Genomic DNA, 20,295 nt, shown 5'->3' with positions numbered 1-20,295 from the left:
GGATCGGTGAAGCCTTTAGACAGCTTCATGCTTAACAATCACTTTTCTCTTGTATTTTATATATATTTTAACTCATAACTATTTTTAATATATTTATTGTTTTAATTTTAAAAGAGTCACTGATACACCATCCCAAAATAAATTCTTCACAGGTTAAGGGATAAAAAACATGTTCTTTAACTGCCCTGCAGAAGATAATGTAGCATTTGCCCAAGGCACCACTGGGGAACACCTACAGTTTTCACCATATATTGTTCATATCCACGTCTGCAAAGTCACAGTGAGACAAAGTGATAGTGGATTAAAAATAACAAAACACTGCTTCTAAAAAATGAGGCACATGAACATGCTTTCCAGCTTTTTGCCCAAAGCAGAAAGTTATGAAACATAATCTGCATGCTTGCTTCCGTGAAATGGAACTATCAAGGTAAGGTTGCACTTTAGCCACATATATACAAAACATATTCAGTCTTCCGAGAAAACCCCCAAGAACTGCTTCCAGCATAGCTAAAGCAAAGCCAGTAATTTATGCTTATAGTCCAATGGGTTATAGAGTAAGCAAACGAGTTCAAAACTTCTGGCACCCCAACATAAATAGGAACAGAGGAGTCAGTGGTGGGTTTCAATTTTTTTTAACTACTGGTTCTGTGGGTGTGGCTTGGTGGGTGTGGCATGGCTTGGTGGGTGTGGCATGACTTGGTGGGCGTGGCTTGGTGGGCGTGGCAGGGGAAGGATACTGTAAAATCTCCATTCCCACCCCCTCCAGGGGAAGGTTACTGCAAAATCCCCATTTCCTCCCAATGAGCTGGGACTTGGGAGGCAGAGAATAGATGGGGGCGGAGCCTGTCAGAATTTTTACTACCGGTTCTCCAAACTACTCAAAATTTCTTCTACCAGTTCTCCAGAACTGGTCAGAACCTGCTGAAACCCACCTCTGAACAGAGTATACGTTTTAAAAGGAAAAACACCAGCACCAAGCAGTTTTACAATTAGTGTAAGTGGTTAGGGGACCAGTGTCAGCAACCTTCTCATGCACCCAGGATAATTCTGCAGATTTGGGGGATATTGCAAGTAGGAGCAGAAAAAACAAAAACTATTTTTTAAAAAATGGTATGGTCCAAATCTCATGAGTTCTTGAGAGATCTGGCCATCTCACAAGAAACAGAGAGAAGGAATGAAAGGGAGAAAGAGAGAGAGGGTGGGGTGAAGATTATGGGAGTCATCTATGAGAATTATTCTGATCCAACAATCCATGCTGTGGATCTATTATTCTAAACCACTGAAGTAAATATTTTAAATTGCAGCCAGTAGGGAAGCAAGAAACAAACTCTAACAATTGGCTTGAAGAAAAGTAGTCCTACCCTTTAGGCTACAGTGCATTGGAAAGATCAAGATCGTGGATTTGATCATCATGGATTTGAGAAGAACATTTATACCTGCCTTCTCTCATTGTAAAGGAACATTTTACAATGTCTTTTGATAGGCAAAGCAGACCTCAAGAAAGGACAGATGGGGTCATATTGAGCTTGGTGATGTTTAGAAATTCCGAGGGGGTAACACTGTTGCCACATGCCTCCAAAACTCAGCACAAGATAACAGGCAAAACTCACAGGATGAAAAGTTATTATTTTCCTATCACATTTTGTTGAAGGCAATCTTGGAAAGGTCTACTAATATATACAGTACCCCTGGAATTGATTCCTATTCTGTAAGGTGTGCTCCCGGCATCTATATGTTAAACCCTATCTTGGAAAGTCTTGTTAAAAACAGTCATTTCAAATCAAAAAGATGAGACAGTAGGATGAGAAGGCAGTCTTCCTACCCAATAAAAGTAACATTGCAGCCACACGGAAAATTAGTCTCTTGAGGCTCAGTCCATGAGTAATTTTTCTTTTCTTCCTGTCCATCATCATGCACAAGCAATATAGCTCTGAACTGAAGGAGCCCAATGCGAATCTGAAGGCCACTGGGGTAAAAATGTCACTTGGAAAGGTCTAAAGATTAATCCAATATATGAACAAAAAAAAACACTGAAGAATTTCATATCCCAAGATAACAATGGGACGAGAGATGAACACATTTATAAAAAATATATATAGATTTAATACTTAACTCTAGCTTAAAAAAATAATTGAAAGAAACCAAGCTGTTGGAGATAATGGTACAAAGCCTATAGATGCATAAAGGGAAGGGCCAGTCCCATATAATTCCTGAATCACAAAATGAAGGATGAAAACTAACACAGAAAGATCACCTTTTTCATTATGAATTTCTTCACTTGCTGAGGTCCTCTGGCAAGTCCTAAACTTAACAATGACTGAGATGTAGGCTCTTAAGCGGGTCGTTTTAGTGATTGTACTTAAGCTGCAGCTCTCTTCAAAGGAAGACCCATCTTACTTTCCCTTTAATAACATTCCAGGAGTTGTCAAAAACTTTTCTTTTTCAGGTAGGGTGTACCTTAATCCTATCCTCCTGCTTCAATCAGTCCCTTTTTAAAAAATTGATTGTTTTTTTTTTTTTGCATTACATTATATTGTCAATAGGATGGATGTTTTCAATTGCTACATTATTGACCATTTGAAAGCTGCCTAGAACTCCTTGGAGGTAGGGCAGGGTACACATGTTTTTGAAATAAATAAACAAACATGAAATAAAATGGTTGTAACAACTAATCAATAAGCAAAAACCTCAAGAGGACAATAAAACATGGTTAAGTAAAGAACCTCTTGATTAAATTTACCTGTGCCACTCAATCAAAAAGCTCAATGGTGGGTAGAATGATATCATGATATCAAAAAATGAGGCTGAAAAACCTATGCAAAATCTACAAAGGTGAAAAAACAAATATTATTTATTTATTTATTTATTTATTTCAATTTGTATACCGCCCTTCTCCTAGTGGACTCAGGGCGGTGAACAGCCAGAACTAGAACACATGCCAATACAAAGTTTAAAATTATTAAAAGAATTACATAACTGGCCCAATTTAAAACAATTAAAACCCAATGACAATTTAAAAACTAAAAAAGACTAAAAAGGGGGGTTATATTCAATAACTGATCGAGACATTATTTTGGCCAAAATGTAAAGCAACCCAAATAAGCCAGTTCTGAAATAAACAGGACCTGTCAAGTTTTTTTTTAACCATTTATTCATCCAACACTTTGCTATCAAGCTCCCTAGAACTAGAGACTCCCCCACTCTCCTTATCCTGGTTCTGAATCAGCCTGCTTATGGTTTGTGGAATGCACATACTCACAATGGAACCTCCATCACAGGGCCAACCTATCATGAATCTGGCAAGAAACTGGTGTTTTCCACTGGAAAAATGGAAAGCTCTTCTCTAGGCAAAATTCTACAGTGTGACCTGCAGGGTTACCAGAGATTCCTCAGCAATTGGTTTTCTTCCAAGTACTGACTTCAGGGAAAACCTTCCATGATCTGACTATTCTTAGTGGTATTTCCCCCTGTGCCATCCACCACAGCCTCTTGTAACAATCTTCCCATTGGTAACTCTTCCCATATGTGCTGGACAGTGGTGGGATTCCAAATCTTTTCCTACCGGTTCTATGAGAGCGCTCTTTGTGCACACTTGCCTAATGCGCACTTTGCGCCTGTGCGCAGCACTCAAACACTGCCCTCAGTGTCAGCGCTGGCGAGCTGAGCTCTTGTTTAGCTCAGCTGAGGTGTGGCAATCCACTCTGCTGTGTGAATCAGCTGAGCTAAAAAACAAGGGAATATAGGACAGGGAACGGCGGGGAACGGCGGGGCCAGCTAAAGGTGATATTTGCCGGTTCTCCGAACTACTCAAAATTTCCATTACTGGTTGACCCGAACTGGTCCGAACCGGCTGAATACCACCTCTGGTGCTGGAGAGCGTTGCTGATGTTTCAAGGAGTGGAGTGGAGCAGTGACAGACAATAAGGAAGGAAAGGAATCCTCTTCTTCTTCCTTGTCCCCTCAACAGGAGCCACTGCAAACTGTTATTCTTTTGCTGGCCTTGGTTTGGAGGTGTCTTAAGAGAAAGGGCAATTTGAGGGCAATAGTTTCTCAAGACACATAGTTTTCTCTTGTATTAAGTGCAAGAGGAAAGCACTTTGCCAGGATGGTGAATAAGAGCCTGAAGTTTCCTCTATTTATGACAGCAACTATGGTGATTTTACAACACTATAAATCACTCTGTGTCTGTGTGTCTGTGCATGTCTGTATGCCTATCTGTGTGTGTAATATATTGGCTGAAGTAAATTTCTGTTGCTCTGACACAAGGCAACAGACAAGGAAAATATAGTCTCAGATTTGAAGGTGATAAATTATAAGGTAAAAGAACCCATCCTTTCACTGAAAGTCCTCTTTGTGTAGTCAACTGAAACAAGCAACAAGTTGTGGAGAAGACATCTACAACCATTATAAGACAGTGACAATAACTCAAGGAGTTATTGAGCACCAGTGACATGGAATGCATTCTGAGAACATCACAATGGATCGGGGGGGGGGGTAGAGATTCGAGATGTCCTTTCTGGATCTTTCTGCCTGAGACAAATGCATGGCAGAGAGAGAAACCAGAAACACAGATTTTTTCCATTAGAGCACCTCTGTGGACTGCAGGGCATTTATAGACAACAAGACAAAATTCAGTTCCCAGTGCCTGAAAATCTCCCTCCCCGCCCCCACCCATCTTTTGATGGCTCTGTTTCACTGCCTGGAAAAAAATATAATTCATAAATGTTCAGCCCAAGGTGTCCATTTGGTTGAGAAGATGAGTAGAGGAAGTTCAAAAGCCTCCCGTGCTTTGTTCAGCTGGGTGGTGTGTGCCATATTCAGACTGAAAAATACCAAGATGGACAGTTGCTTGCCTATGGAGGCTTTGTTGCCATAGATCTGTACTGTACAAGAGTACTTGTTATTATTTGTCTTTTCTCTCATGTCCCAAGTCCCAGCTATATGAATAAAGTGATCTATTTGTGGAAAACTCCCCCAAGTAAGCCCTCCGCTTTTGTGGTAGGATGCAACTCAGTCTTTGTTAAACACTCAAGATAGATATAAGACAACTCACAAAATATCTGGCCTCCATTCTCCTCACCTCGCTAGCACATAAAACTGTGTTTAACAACTTTAGTTATTTACCAAATAATTCTCCACCCCTTCCACTTAATGTCCTTATGCAATATTTTAAAAAGGAGAAAAATATACTGCTTTAAAACAACCCAATTAAAACCGAAATCCGATTAAAAAATTGAGAGGATGGGATCAAGCCAGCCCAGCTAGATGAAACAAGTGTGTCTTCAGGGCCCGACGAAAAGTCCGGAGGTCTGATATCGTGCGTATCTCAGGGGGCAGGTCATTCCAGAGGGCAGGTGCTGCCACAGAGAAGGCTCTCCTCCTGGGGGTCGCCAGCCGGCACTGCCTGGCCGACGGCACCCTGAGGAGGCCCTCTCTGTGAGAGTGAACCAGTCGGTAGGAGGCTATCGGCGGCAGAAGGCGGTCTCGCAAATACCCCGGCCCTAAGCCATGGCGTGCTTTAAAGGTGGTCACCAACACGTTGAAGCGCACCCGGAAGACCACAGGAAGCCAGTGCAGCTCACGCAGGAGAGGTGTTATATGTGAGCACCCCGTCACTCCCATAATCCCCCGCACGGCCGCATTCTGGACTAACTGCAGCCTCCGGGTGCACCCCAAGGGGAGCCCCATGTAGAGAGCATTGCAGTAGTCCAGGCGGGAAGTGACGAGTGCTTGAGTGACCGTGCGTAGGGAGTCCCGATCCAGAAAGGGACGCAACTGGCATATCAGGCGAACCTGATAAAAAGCCCCCCTGGCCACGGCCATCATATGCTCTTCTAAAGACAGCCGTGTGTCCAGGAGGACGCCTAAGTTGCGAGCCCTCTCTGTGGGGGCTAGTGATTCGCCCCCAATAGCCAGCAATGGCACCAGCTGGCTATATCGGGACGCCGGAAGCCACAGCCACTCGGTCTTGGAAGGGTTGAGCCTGAGCCTGTTCCTCCCCATCCAGATCCGCACGGCCTCCAGGCACTGGGACATCACTTCAAGGGCATCGTTGGGGTGGCCTGGGGTGGAGATGTACAGCTGAGTGTCGTCAGCGTACTGATGGAACTCCACCCCAAAACCACGGATGATCTCGCCCAGCGGCTTTACATAAATGTTGAACAGAAGGGGCGAGAGGACCGACCCTTGTGGCACCCCACAAACAAGGTGCCTCGGGGTCGACCGCTGCCCCCCGTCAACACTGATTGCGACTGGTCAGAGAGGTAGGAGGAGAACCACCGCAGAACGGTGCCCCCCACCCCCAGCCCCTTCAACCGGTGCAACATGATACCATGGTTGATGGTATCAAAAGCCACTGAGAGATCTAACAGGATCAGGATAGAGGAACAACCCCTCCCTTTATTTGGAAATAAACCCAAAACGTGATTTTTTTTATATACAACAAAAAATAATGAATTTTTGACTCTGAGACATTCTTCCTAAGGTATTTAGAATTAGAATTAGAATTTTTTATTGGCCAAGTGTGATTGGACACACAAGGAATTTGTTTTGGTGCATATGCTCTCACATATTCTATGAAAAATCACATATTCTACTGTGATTTTTCCATTCCACTGTCCTAATATCAATGAGACTAAACAGAGAGCGTGTTTGATAATGTGTAATGCATAATACCATATTAGACTGTCACTGGGAAAGAACTGAGCCTAAATATTAAACACAGCTTCATTGTTTAAAACCTTTAAATAGCTGCTATAATGCATTTGTGTTATATGTAGATCCATCCTATCCTGTTTAAAAAGATAGCATCTTTCTTCTTGGCCAAAGCTGAGATTCCATTTTTTTTTTTTTTTGTCAGAGGCTGACGCAGTACAAATAAGTTTGACTTGATAGGGGTATTTGCCTAAAATGCTTTCACAGGATGATGTAGAATAGTGCTAGCCAAATTGTCAATGAGAGTAGCAAGAGGCAATACCTAGCAAGAAACGCACCATCAGTTTTAAAACCATTGGCTGCCGAGTCAGTTTGGTGTAATGGTTAAGGCATTAGGTTAGAAACTGGGAGGTTATGATTCCTAATCTTGCCTTAGGCTGGTTGATTTTGGGCCACTTAACTCAGTCAGTCCATGGAAGGATGCAATGGCAAACTACTTCTGGGAAGAAAAAAATCTTGCCAAGTAAACTGCGGGAATTCATCCAGGTAATCACCAGGAGTCAAAAACTGCCTCAAATGCACATGTGTGCATACACACAGTCTGTAAAGAAAGGCAACACTTTGTATCTCACCACACTAGGAAAGTGAGGGCCAAATAGGATTAAAATGCAGACTGTCCGTGTAGGAACTCTTCATGGACATCTTCTTTATTTTAAAATTTAACATGGACCAGAAGCAAACTGAGAGACCGACAAAAAAGAGAACCAGCCACTGGAAAACATGAGCATTGTCATGTAGAGGAGAAAAGGCTTTAGAACTATGGAAAGTTCTGATGCACAAACTTCTGATTCATCTACCATTCACACATCTCCTTCCTTCACCTTCTCAAACCCAGTGAAAGTTCTTCCTACTAAAGATGCCAGTTTTGTGCAAAGTTGCACATGCATTCATCCTTGGCAAGCATTCTGAAAAGCTATTTGGGAAGCAGTGTTTCGCTCTAAGATCTTTCTCTACTAGGACCTGAAATGACACAGCTCAGAATTCCCCCAAACAAACTGGCGCGCCAAGTCTTCACTTCATTTCTGTTTAAAAAAAAAAAAAGAATAAGAAAGGAAGAAATGAAAAGCCTTGGGCAATTAGGTTATGCATGGATGTTCCAGTGGAGGAAATGTGTAAGTGTCCATTTTAAGCATTAAGAAAAACTCTGTGGGTTTTTTTTTTTTTTTGTTCCAGTGAGGTTGAAGGGGAAAAACGAGAGGAAAGCAAAGCCCTTAGAAATTACTACTTCGAAGTGCTATCAGTGTTCAGAGGCAGTGACTCTTTGTAAGATGATGGAAGAGACAAAGTGTGAGTTATGGGGCACAGCCTTGTAGGAGGTTCTGTGAGCCAGATGAAAAAGCCTGATGAAACTGGCTTGGGCACGATCGAGGGGTTCTGTATCCCTCCTCTCCTTTATATTGTAAATCTCTCATGTCATTAGATTTTGGAACACCTCAAGCTTTTATGCTCTCCACAGGATCAAACTCATTGGAAGTACAATTTGCATTTCCACAAATTACCGTGAATTAACCATTGACTTGTATGTGTAGATCTCTAATTTCATGATAGTGATTGCCAAGAATAGTGCTATTTACCATCATGGCAATTACTGTAGCCATATACTAGTCACATAAAACAACAGTTCAATCAAACAGCATCATTTGTGCTTGGCTAAGAAGACAGCCAAGTGGGCAGCCTTATCATCTCTAAACAAGATCCCATGTGATCAATTGTGTGTTGTGCTTAGATTCAAGATAGAACATCTGTTGTCAAATGTTTGTTACTTCTCACCTGCAAGCGTTTTTTTAATGTAAAGTTATTGTAAAAGAAAGAGATTCATATGGGATTTATTCTCAGCTGCTATGTATTTAAATTTTTGTATTATTGTAAATGTTTAAATTTTCTTTCAAATTTCATTCGCTGCCCAGAGTCATTTTTTGAAAAGGGGAACTATTCAAATTGAATTAATAATATTAAGGGAATGGTTTGGATTTCTATTTGTTATAATTATATCACCAATCACTTTCTTTTTTTGGTGTTCATTACTTGGGAAAAAAACTATAAATTGGGGTTTCTGAATTCTGAGTTACCTTTCATTTACGATTGTTCATGGATGCCACTCTTAACAATCAGATTTTGACAGGGTGCTTTGTAAGATATGCTTGTTATGGATAGGCATTGCTTATAGAACCAAAATTACTTAAGTTGCAATAGGACAGCAAACTCCACCCGCTGCGGCTGTCCCCCTTCTCCTTTTGCAGTGACCTTCCTAGCATGGCCAACTTCCTGTCCGCCCTCTATAGCCATCCACCTCTTCCTTTTGCAGCAAGCTGAATACCAAACAAACTACGAGTACTGGGACATTTTCACATCAAAATGTGTCGAATATCAAATTCGCCGAGTTTTGAAGCAGTCGAATACTGAAGTACCATGGTACTATACTAAGATCTCCACTGTATTGTTACTTATTGTTTCTTCATGTTAAACAAAAGAAAAATAGACAAAACAAAATAAATAACAAAAAGTATTTTTAAAGACTATTTGGTTTCTAACTTCTCCTTTTTTGTGCCTCTACTAATTTGTGATGTTTATAAATATTTAGCCCCCCTTAGATGCCCAACTGTCTTTGTATTTTCTATCCAGCATAACGTATCGTATGTATGGCAACCATTCCTGTTTAAATTTGTTTAAACTTCTGTTGTGAATATATATTGTTAATTCTGCCATATCCTCCAAGTTTAAGTTCTCAATGAGAAGTCAGAATTCTATTCTTCTTCCAGTGTTAGGAAAAATTTATTCCCACTGCTGTGAACATGTATCTTAGTAAATTATGACAGTCCTTGTTGGTATTTTTCTGTGATTGTACCTAGTAAGAAAAAATATGATTCAATTTCAAATTTAATTTCCAAATATTTCTGCATTGTATTATGTATATCTTTCCAGTAATTTTGAGGGTTTTTACATGTTTACCACATGTGGTAAAATATACTTTCTGTTTTATGGCATTTCCAACATTTATTACTCTATGATTTATCTATCTTGAAGAATATTAATGGAACTGTGGTGTCTTTTACAAAAATGTTCACACAATTACATATATTTGAATCTTTGGTTCCATAGCAACTAATTATATTCTAGACAGGTTCTTCAGAGCAACAGTCTTCAAAAGACGAAACTACTCTTTCTTGATTATTTTTAAATGGTGTTATCAAAATGCAGCTTAAAGTATCTCAACCACGGCAGAACTTTGATAAAATTTAGTGATGATCACAGTCTACATATCAGGAAGCAGTAATACATCTTTATAATATTCTCCTATGGATTATTAGGAACACCTAATGTAGTGGAACACAGTGCAATACTATCTCTATTTTGGAAAAAAGAAGAAGCTTGCACATACAGTTCTTTGAACATTCCCATCAAATCTAACAGGACACAATTCTAACCGGACTACTTATCACAATGGTACTATATCTTCACCACCCACCCCACTAAAAAGGCTAATTAAAGAGGCTAAAAAGGGTTACAAGCATCACAGGTTTGCAAGGCAGCAGCCCACTAATGGAAAAGGAACATCTCCCCTAGGCGTTACCAGAAAGAAATGTAGAAAACGAGAAGATGTTTTGAAAATAGAGTGAGAAAAAAGTAGACTGTGCTAAAAGGAAGAATCTCAAAGATATGAGGTTTTCAACTTTATTAATTTTTTAATGGCGAAGGAGAAACAAATACAGTGCCAAGTAAGGGAATCAATGGTGAGCTAAGCAAATTAAAAACTGTGAAGGACAAATCAGTTGTACATGAAAAGTATTGTCTTTTTGGACTAAAGACAAGTTTAAAAATGGAAATAGAGCTACTCCTTGTTTGTTAATTAGGGTTACAATATGAACAGTGTTTTACAAAGCTTTAGTGGTTTGGCTAGATTCTTGGAAGCTAATGACCTCTTCTCTTCGCTTAATAAAAAGCAAGAGAGATGTGCATCTAGCTTTCAGTCAGATTACAGGTAGTCCTCGACTTACGACCACAATGGAGTCCAAAATTTGTTAAAACATTTGTTAAGTGAGTTTTGCCCCATTTTACGACCTTTCTTGCTACAATTGTTAAGCAAATTATTGCAGTTGATAAGTTAGTAACAGGATTGTTAAATGAATCTGGCTTTCCCGCTGACTTTGTCAGAAGGTCGCAGAAAAGGTCACATGACCCTAGGATAAAGCAACTGTCATAAATAGGAATCAGTTGCCAAGGGTCTGAATTTTGATCACATGATTATGGGGATGCTGCCACGGTCATAACTGGGAAAAATTATCATAAGCCACATTTTTCAGGGCCACTGTAACTTTGAATGGTCACTAAACGAACTGTTTTAAGCAATGGACTGCCTGCAAACATTGCTGTAGCTGTTACAAAATTGGGAAATCCTATAGGAGCAATGATGGCGCAGTGGTTAGAATGCAGTACTGCAGCTAGTTCTGCTGACTCCCAGCTGCCAGCAGTTCGATTCTAACTGATTCAAGGTTGACTCAGCCTTCCATCCTTCTGAGGTTGGTAAAATGAAAACCCAGATGGTTGGGGCAATGTGCTGACTCTGTAAACTGCTTGGAGAGGGCTGTAAAGTGCTATATAAGTCTAAGTATTATTGCTATTGCTATCTTCAAACTAAAACATGACTGATCCTGATCCACAGTGAATCTGTGGACAGAAAGTATAAGTTGCTTTGGTGAGGTAGTCTTGTGGTCCGCCAGCAGCCTGTGGAGCTGGCAGCGGAGTAGGATAGTGAGGAGGCTGAGGAAGAACATGGGCCAGTCCTGGAGGCTGGGGAAGGCCCGGATGAGGGCTCTGCATCGGAGGCAGATATGAGGCCATTTGGGAGTGATGTGTGGATTCCAGAGCCTCCAGAGGCTGACAGCAGAGAGGCAGAGGAACAGGAGGAGCCTGTTCCTAGTGCACGCATGAGAAGAGCTGACAGAATGCAAGAGCAGTTAAAGCAAAAAGGAAGACTCGGGAGTAGGGCCAAGAGATTATTGGCCCCTCCCATAAGGCTTAAAAGACCAGCAACGGCTCTTGGGCTCTTTGTTGGAAAACAATGTTGATAGATTTGATTCTTGTCTTGCTGCATTTATTTCTTGTCGGTGTCTTCTGCTTCTGAACTTTTGCCAAGAAAAGCCTTTGGCAATTAGACCAAGGTTGGTGATAAGGCTGAAGAATTGTGTTATGAAGAATTTGTTTTGAGTTAGTTTGTACTATGCTGAGAATGAGTTAATTCTCAGCTGTTCTAATAAAGTCTGTTTGTTTTCGAACTGATTGTGTCTGATAATACCTACTTAGGCCTGGGTCATAACAGGTAGCTGGCCATAGAGGCAAATTACTCATCCTCGACAGAGCAAAGAACTTGATGGGGGTGACTCACTTGCCCCCCTTCCTCTCCCCATAAAGGTTTAGTCACTCTGGAGCCCCACTCTGAAGGGGAACCGCTCAGGTCTCTGAGGCAATAAATCAAGGATTTCCAACCTTGGCAACTTTACAACTTGTGGGCTTCAACTCCCAGAATTTCTCAACCAGCGCATGCTGGCTGAGGAATTCTGGGAGTTGAAGTGCACAAGTCGTAAAGTTGCCAAGGTTGGAGACCCCTGCAATAAATGTTCTCTCTTACACACACATTACTATTTCCACACACATTCACATACTTTTAGTTGCTGCAATATTACGAGGGAACCGATTTGGTCAATATTAATTTACCTTAGAAGTTACATCATTTTCTGATCTGGGGGGGGGAATGTTCTGTTCCACCACTCCCTCCCTGCCAAAATACAACTTCTTCACTTTTAAGTGATGGAAACTCAATTTGCATCATAATTACAACCAAGACTGCATAGTGTTACATTTAGTTAAAGCAGTAAACTACTATAATAAAAATGCACCTGGGGAATATTTAGAGAAAGCACTAATGATTTCTTCCCTTGTGGTTAATAAATTCACTTCCAGATCAATTTGTTCATGATAGAAACTTGAGAACATAAACAGTTACACAGACACATTAGAGTGTGTCTTTTTCAGCATAAATGATTTATTACAATGATTAGCAGCACATAAACAATTTAAAAAAAAACAGCTCTAATTAATTTTTTGGAAGAAAAGGAGAGGAATAAAAACCTTCCTAACTCTCTCTTTGCATTATGTTTTACTTTTCTAAGTGTGTACTTTTTAATTAAATCCAAATGTCACAATAAATTTAAAGTGTTTTATTACCACTCTGCCTAACTAAGCTATCCATGCAAAAACCCTTTCTATTAAGCCAGATGTAGGATTGAGAGTGGCTGGGGAGGAAAAAGGGGGAAAGGAAAAGAAATGATCCATTTCAGTATTTGACAAGAGACTTGAAACAGGCCTTAAATACCACAAGATTTTTGGCAAGCATTTTCAGTTTTACCAGGGAAGCTGGTCAGCTAATTGATGCTTAATATCACTTCCAAGTTTGAAAGCATCAGACTCCATTAAAATGTCCCTTTTGGGGTTGAAGATGTCAAAGAAAAAAAAAAAGGAAAGACACTGGAAGAATTACATTTTTTCTCTAGCCTGGAGTTTTATCTTAAATGTTTTTAGAATTCTTGATTGCAAAAACCTAGTTTATAGCACACATTAAATTTGATGTTTTGGATAAAAGGTCTCATGTTTCAGTAGTGGTTGGATGTTGATGTTTATAGAAGCATCAAAAAGATTAACTTACATACTCTTCTTTTACATGTCCACTATTACATTCAAATAATTCATACATTTCACTTAGCCAGAGATCTGAAGAGCTGGAAACCCCATTACTAGAGAAACATCAGGTCATTGTTTCAGATACAATCATGAACATGTAAGGAATGTTTCCCAATGATTGAGTGAAAGCAGAAAGTTCTAGGGCAGATGGAGAAGTTTTTAGGCCCCATTTGACCTGAAAACTGGACGCTTAGGCTAGAAAATAATCCCCAACTCATTCAATCCCAGCTGATTGGTAAGGTAAAAGAGTGGTTACCCTAAACAAGCAAGTCAACTTTTAATAGATGGTATCTTCAATTAAACAAAACCATAACTTCCTATTTGTATGAAGACAAAAAAAAAAAAAAGAACTGCTTAGGAAGTTTTAGTAACCATTTTTTATTTACTTTCAGGACAACATAAGAGGTCTTCTCCATGACTTTCTAACATGGTTCATCTATGTTAGGAACTATCTTAGGAACTGTCCACCAAAGTTAGAAAGTTGGTTCCTCACAACTTTAGTCCTTCCTCTAAAGGTAAAGATAAAGGTTCCACCGCACATACGTGCTAGTTGTTTCCTGCTCTAGGGGGCAGTGCTCATCTCCATTTCTAAGCCGAAGAGCCAGCGCTGTCCATGGTCATTTGGCCGGCGTGACTAAATGCCAAAAATGCACGGAGCGGTATTACCTTCCCACCAAAGTGGTCCCTATTTTTCTACTTGCATTTTTTACATGCTTTCGAACTTCTAGGTTGGCAGAAGCTGGGACAAGTAACGGGAACTCACTCCGTTACGCGGCGCTAGGGATTTGAACCACTGAACTGCCAACCTTCTGATCGACAAGCTCAGCATCTTAGCCACTGAGCCACCACGTCTCTCATCCTTCCTGTACTTCACCTTATTTATAGGTTTCTTAAAATAGTTTTTCGTCATGTTAAGAATGGGATACATTATTTTCAAGCAATGCTTATAAGGCGTAACATTATCAAACATCATTTTGAGTTCATGATGCAAGCTTCAGATATCACAAGAAATTGTAATTAAATAAACCACAGTGCCTTCCGTTAAGGTGCATTTGGGAGAGGGAGAGGAGCAGTCGGATTTTGAGCACTACGTCATTTAATTATGCTAAAGAAATTACTTTCTTCTTTTTTTGTAAAAGAAAAAGATGTTGACACCTATATGCAAGGTGTTTGGCTTTTGAAATTACATATTTTTTTTTATGACACAATAATCTTTTCAGCAGTTTTAGGTTCCTGGGTTTGTCACACTTCATTTAATTTCAAGGGTATGCTATCTATTAAGAAGGCCTTTCCTCTTGTAGGGGTGGAGGGGCGGGTATCGTTCTAGGTGCTTTCCAAAATATATATAGCTCCAATATATATTGGAGCTGGCTCTTTATCAATCAGAAGTAAAGCCTGACTAATATTACTCTGTGTGGTCAGGGGTTAATGCAGCATTTTAAAATGACCTGTTTGCTATATGATTAATATGGTTTCCCCTTTATTATTTATTGCACTGGTATATAAAATAAAGGAGAGAGAATATTATAGTGACTATACAGTATATAGCCAACATTAATAGTCTAACTTTAAAAGAAAAAAACCCGCTGTATTTCTAAATTATTATTTTTTTATTTGATCATTGAAGCTTAGTAGAGGAAACTCTTATACTGGCCCATAATTGTCTCTACATATTAATAGAATTGAAATCCAAAAATCAGAAAGTGGAGGAAAATCAAATGATAATTCAAGCTAGAACTAAATTTCAGATAGAATGGTATAAAGTGGGAGTTTTGCTCTGCTATGTCTGCTTCTTTCACATATATGTACGAAAATGGTTTGAATATTGGTAATAGCTGTATTTTTTTTTCCTAAAAGCATATTTTTGAACCAAAAATGCCTTGAGATGCTATGCATTCTTGGTATTTTGGATCTGCCAGGACAGCTACGGAGTATGAATATATGAACCACAAATAGATTCCTGATGTGGAAAAGTGGAGCTGATCCACTAAATATCTAGAGGATATTTCTAGTGACCCTACTTCTTCTTCTTCTTTTCTCCTTAGCAAATCTTTTCAGTCTTCCTTTGCTGAAGGCAAGAGAGTTTTTTTTTCCAGAGCACAACATTAAAATAAAAGAGGGAAAAGGCCAACTTTGGAACATATATGTACCGAGCAGAGGTCATTTGCCAAAAATACCACCTGCTAGCATCTATACTGTTTGACTAAAAAAGCCTATTGAAAATTGCAAAGGACATACTCTAAAGCATTTCTAACAGAGATTATTTAATGATGGAGGGAGGCAGAAATGCTCTGTATGCAAGCGACTTCTTTCAGATGGAATTATCTTCTGTGGGATTTTTGGGGGGAGGTGGACTCCTTCCTCCATCTTCCAAAAATCGAGCAATTAAAAATTTGTTCCTTCTTTGTTTGTTTTTAAACTACTTTTATGGACTTTCATAGAATACTTCTGATAAAGTACAGTGGACAGAACTAGTTTCTGAAAGATGAGTAAAAGATGGATTGTTCCTCTGTTTGCCATTTGGAAATATCCGCTCTTTCACTTACTGATAGAAATTCAATGTTGAAATGCTCAGTTCATTTCAATGAATTCCGAACTAGGTCAGAAGCTACTTTGGAGCTCTTTAATTTCCAAAACATTACTTGAATGGCATTTTCTGCTCCACACTCACATGTAGACTATTCCCCTCCAGTCCTTTGTTGACGGACCTGAGGGGAAAAAATGGATACCTTTCCTCCTTGGAATCATAAAGAAGAGAAATTGAAAGCAGGATTTCTAATAGAATAATGTCTTGATACAAAGTTGTAGTAAGACTTCATCCTCATCAACATACCTTTAAAAGGGTATTCAAAATTCTAGAAAAGGGGCAAAAAAATCTCAACCCAAACAGGTATATAAAGGTGCATAAAATCACGCATGGGCATAGATGATATGGACAGAAAACTACATGTGGATTGGAACTAAAAACAGGGAAACTCGGGCCTACCCAAGAAATATTTTCTCACACCGAGGATAATTAAGCTTGAAATTTGTTGCCAGCAATCATGATAATGGCAGTCAATTTGAATAATTTTAAAAGAGGGCTGGATGGGTTTAATTCAATTGTCCCTTTGTGGCTAGAATCTTGAATTCAGAGGACCTATGGCTAAGTGAAACAGGAATTTTCTGCTCCTATGGTCATTTTGATGCCTCTTTCCTCCCACATTTTCATCCATGCAGAATATTAGAGCCCATGCATCGTCCCAGGAATTTTGCTGTCTTTTGGCATGGTTGGGAGCAGCAATTCTTATACTTTAATTATACTTTTTAGCTTCAGAATTGTATGGGAAAGGGGAGGAGATATTTTTGTCCTTTATTTTCCTACATGCCTTTCTTCAAAAAATATTCTATACTTATCCAGCACCACACATTGATCAATCATCCAATCTGAACTTTTCACCATTTCCATCTTTCATAGCCACTTATCTCATAGCATCACTGCTCACTATATATATAGTGAGCTACCTATCCATGTTGAAATACTTAGGGCAAGGATGTTGATGCAATACTGGAAAGAGATATATAAGATAAACATGGAAAATGATGGACTGATGGAATGCATCATAGAATCTATCATTCTGTGAAGAACTTTGGTTTTCATAGAGAGATTAACTTTATATAAATGGAAACTTACCTTCTTCATGATTAAGGAAGGAATTAGATATAAATGTCTTTATATTCTATAAATGAAAATAAACAATATATGATCAATATGGGCTAAATGTCATGATAGATTAAATGATTTAATTTATCTTATATTGATATGAATTTTATACTTCATGGATCACAATTTCTATTAATAGATGTTATGTTAGTTTATTTTAATCAATGGATATAGCTTTCCTTACATTGTAGAATTACTAGAGTATTTAATAGAAATTAAAAAGGGGGAAATCTACAGTTCAGCTGTATGAACAACTGGAGAACATTGCTAAAATAAGTATGCATAATTTGCCAGAACTTTGAAATAAAACATTGGAGTAGATATATTAACAAATCAATGGCTAGTGTTTTAAAAATGTCAAACCTTTTTACAATCTTAAAATGAGATTCATTCATCAAAAATATTTTTCATCTTTACTGAACAATCCTTTGAATGTTCAGAAAAGATGGTTGTTCAATTGTTTTGTTGGGAATATAATAAATTTAAAGCAATGTTAACACCTATACTTTGGGTTTTTCTTTACTCATGCCTTAGATTTCTTTCTCTTCCTCTTACTGTTTCTTGTTTTTTTCGGGCACACTGGGTATAATTGCTTAACTTGCAATCACATTTGTGGTAAGTGTGTGTGGGAGAGCAGTCAATGGCCCTACCATAAATATCTCCCATAAATATGTATAAGAAAACAATTGGCACCATGCTTGAATAGAAATAAGAGTAAAAAAAAAACCTTTTTTATCCCATTCTCAATATCAAATCAATAGTACTTTGCCAGACTATGCCAAGAGAGGATGACATTTCAATTCTATTACAGGTCAGAAACATCAAATTTTTAAGAACACTAATGAAGAAGAAGAAGGAATCACAAGTTTTCCATGCAACAACATGAGTGAAAAGAAGATGCTGAAAAAACCAAGCAGGAGGGAAAGAAACACAAAAAGGGGAAAACTTGAAAGCTAAAAACATAAACAAAGAAGAAATGATGTGGAACATATGTCAGAAGGAAGATTAGAAAGTAAGGGCACATGTCAAAGAAGCAGCAAGATGTAGCAATAGTTGGGCTCTCTTGTCACTTATAAACATTCATATTGTTGAGCTGAAAGAAATGCCAATGGGTGTCATATTGCTGGGGGGAGGGAGGCGGAAAGAGTGTATAAGAGGAACAAAGAATATTATCTTAATCAAACCTAATTTAGTACATAGATGTTGATGTTTGGCTGTCTACTACCCTTCCCAACCCAACTGGGAGCTCCTACACCTCACAGAATATCTGCATATAACTACTTTTTTTAAAAAAAAAATTGATTTATATGCCGCTCTTCTCCGGAGACTCAGGGCGGCTTACAATGAGTTAAGCAATAGCCTTCATACTTTTATATATTTTTAAAAAGTCAGCTTATTGCCCCCTCAAACTGGATCCTCAATTTATCTACCTTAGAAAGGATGGAAGGCTGAGTCAACCTTGAGCCTGGCAAGATTCGAACTTACAGTAATTGCAGACAGGTGGAGTTAAATTACAATGCATTAGTCTGCTGAGCTATCCAGGCTCCTTAAGATTAAGATACTTAAGATTCTTATTGAGTTCTAGAGAGTTACTACATGTCCTGTCTGCAAATTGCTCTCTTGTGAAAGTTAAGATGTACTTCTTAGCTCAAACTATCCAACACATGTGTCTTTTAATCATAATTGAAGAATTGTCATAGACAAGTTGAAGAGATACTCTAAAATAGAGTGTGAAAGTTTCAGCAAAAGAACTGACCAAGCAGCATTATTTTATAGGAGGTCATACTTCAGAAAAAAATGTTGTTCCAAACAAGAACTGTGAGAAATTGTGCTGCAAACTTTTCCCTAATCTTGCTATATCTTGGATTTGATAAAAATTGTAACTGATATGAACATCTTTTAAATGTTAATTTATTATCTCCAAATAATTCTTAATCAAATAATAAATATAAATGATTTTAGACAAATAAAAAGCTCCTCCTTCTCAACTTAAATATTTTCATGAAATGATCCTAAATAGAATAGGGATAGAAAGTGAAGTGGAAAATTCCTGATGCTTACAAACCACAGTGTCAGCTGAGATATATGTATTTTTTCTTTAATTACCTTCCCATTCCTATTGTAAAAACAGCTACTCCAATTTCTGTCATTGCAGACAAGTGATGACATCTGCCTAATCCTAACTCCTTCATAGAGGTCATCTAAAAAGTTCAAGAATGATATAAAACAACACATTATTATTGGTTGCACAGTCCGCCATATATTTATATTGGATTTGGCGTTTTTATCCACATATCAAGTCCTTTCTATGAACCTGAGATAGATGTTTATAGGGTAGCGCTGTGTTTTTAATCTGTTGTGAACCACCTAGAGCTTTGGTCATGCTATAAAAATGAAATTTCTTAATATTAACAAATATATAGAGAGTAAATGAAACAGCTGCCACTGATGGGGGTATAGCATTTGATGTGGTCAAAAATACTATTTTTAACTTTGATAGATTCAGCACTGTAAACATTAAGCAATAAATACGAATAAATTGATTTACATTTAATCAACCAGGTTGACACAAAGTTACTTCCCCAAATCTGTTTCACATTGTTTGACTTAAAACAGATAATACTTTTAACGTAGTTTAACCTAGAGAAGGTAAAGGTAGTCAGGATATTTAATACATGGAAGAATGCATTCAAATATCACAATAGAAAATAGATGTTGTAGAACCATATAATGCCGCTACCATGTCAATGAACAACATGTGATTCAAATTGTAATTCCAACTGATGGTGATTTAGCAAACCGTTTTTTAATTCACAGCATCTATTCTGTATACTATAATACAGATTATGAGGCGCTGTCCTATTTTCATAATGTCCGTTATTCAAGAATTATTCCCTTCAATTCAACACTTTTAAGAAAAATAACCAAACTTTAGAAATGAGATAACTTTTCAAATGAGAATGGTTCTAATATTCAGTTACTGTAACCTGTTGCAACAATTTAAAATGAGAGACAGAATGATTCTTGTCTTAAACTCAGGGAAACTATGAGCAGCCAAAGAGTTCAGAAAGCAAGAAAAGAAAGTAGACTAGGATCTGAGGAACGTAGCAGTTGGCTGAAACAAATACTCCAGATATTTTCCA

At 38.4% G+C, this 20,295-nt stretch overlaps 1 protein-coding gene and 1 long non-coding RNA gene across 5 annotated transcripts in view; both read right to left on the bottom strand.

Annotated features, from left to right (window-relative positions):
- The window catches only part of LMO1 (LIM domain only 1), a 128,477-nt gene that overhangs the window by 81,812 nt on the left and 26,370 nt on the right, over positions 1 to 20,295 (bottom strand). The gene's annotated exons all lie outside the window — the stretch shown is intronic.
- LOC148116495 (uncharacterized) lies at positions 8,844 to 19,279 on the bottom strand. Its single transcript, XR_015730036.1, has 3 exons — positions 19,259 to 19,279; positions 17,123 to 17,168; positions 8,844 to 9,559 (listed from the first exon to the last, which is right to left on the bottom strand). It is a non-coding gene; the product is annotated as an uncharacterized LOC148116495 (long non-coding RNA).

This window comes from Pantherophis guttatus, chromosome 1 (assembly GCF_059756535.1).
Source record: "Pantherophis guttatus breed Tessera chromosome 1, ASM5975653v1, whole genome shotgun sequence".
NCBI lineage: Eukaryota > Metazoa > Chordata > Lepidosauria > Squamata > Colubridae > Pantherophis > Pantherophis guttatus.
This window is presented reverse-complemented; position numbering and strand designations above follow the sequence as displayed.